This window comes from Octodon degus, unplaced genomic scaffold, assembly GCF_000260255.1.
Source record: "Octodon degus isolate 3935 unplaced genomic scaffold, OctDeg1.0 scaffold00382, whole genome shotgun sequence".
Taxonomy (NCBI): Eukaryota; Metazoa; Chordata; class Mammalia; order Rodentia; family Octodontidae; genus Octodon; species Octodon degus.
The window spans coordinates 51136-52609 of NW_004524958.1; the positions used below are offsets into that span (position 1 = coordinate 51136).

General features: G+C 46.9%; 1 pseudogene; it reads right to left on the minus strand.

The window, feature by feature from the left end:
- Positions 1 to 908: 908 nt before the first annotated feature.
- On the minus strand, positions 909 to 1366 carry LOC101562716 (annotated as a pseudogene).
- Between the last annotated feature and the right edge of the window lie 108 nt (positions 1367 to 1474).

Consider the following 1474-nt stretch of genomic DNA (forward strand, 5'->3'; position numbering starts at 1 on the left):
ATATAGTTGCATTCTCTTTATGAATAGAGGGATTTGTTCTTATAGTGTTTATAGATAGGATATCATGTCCACATCTTGTACAGCAATTAACCACTGGAAAGAATGTATGCATTGTGTTAATTATTGAAACTGTCTTACCAATTTATTTTGAATAAAATAAAAGAAGATAAAGAAAAAAAACACTGGGAAATCCTAAAAAAAAAATCAAAGGAGTAAGAAACAATAAGCAGTATTCAGAAGATGCTTCTCCATAGCAGCTGGCAGCAGCATGGCCAAGGCCCATGGAAGTGCTTTGGCACAAGGCCTAGAACCTGCCTTGCTCACTCCACGCAGGGACACGTCCACCACTCCTACAATTCCAGAACAGTTGAACTCTTCATTCATTACTATCCCATCATTACCATTTTTACATACAGGAAACACACCGCAATGGATAGACAAATAAGCCAAGAGCTTGATTGATGCAGCAGGCACTTTACAGTGAACCCAAAGTTCTGCCTTGTCTGGGAAGACAGCTATCTGTTCAAACTTTCAGACTTTCCCACATCTGATAAGAAGTTCTCCCTTTCACCACAGCCCTTGGATCTACACCTGCCCAAATCATGCCGCCCCCTTTCCAACAGGTAGTACACATGGTGACACCTGACCGACACCAGCCAGCCGCTCTGCAGATGATCACGGGTCAGTTCTACAAAGCTAGACAGCAGCACTCACATCCTGCAAAGGATTTAGGAAACAGTGATTCTCCCTCCACCTCGAAAATGAAATGCATTTCAGCAGATATGTGTCCTGAAGTTTGTAGTTGGGAGTTCCTAGGGCGATGGTGCATTGTCCAATCCCTTCCTCACCAGCTTGGGCATCAAATTCTTCAGGGTAACATGAGTCTTTTCTTTGTTTCATTTTTTGTTTTAAACAATCTTTCTTGCTGTAGGAGCTCTTATAATGGAGCCTAGTCCTCCTACAGCTAAGGCCTTTTCGTGCCACTGGAGTAACACTGCGCTGCTGTTTTCTGTGAGCTTCTCAAACCTTTTATAGATGTACTTCATTAACAACTCAACGCCCTTTCTGTCCAGGGAGTGCACAGCCTGCTCAATCTCGCTGCTCTTAAAGTTTGTGAGCACTTTCAGCACCACGCCCTGGGCTCGCTCCTCCACGGCCTGATTCTTGGGGTTGACTGGAGAGTTCCACAAGGCTGTGTGGAAGGCCCGAAGCATGCCCCTTGCCACAGGAGCCCACCCACCTCACCCAGGTCTGAGCTTGGCCCTCCTGCTGCCACTGCCTCCTCCTGCTTGTCCATGAATTTGTTCTCATCGAACTCATCGATGTCTACCTGGCAAAAGCATGAGGACAGCACGTTCCGGGCCATGGTGGGAGCTCAGCGCCCACTCAGCCAGCTCCACTCTGGGCCTGACCTCCCTCAGCTCCACTTGCCACCCATCTGGGATCTGCCTTCCCACTTACCCAAATTTTCTGT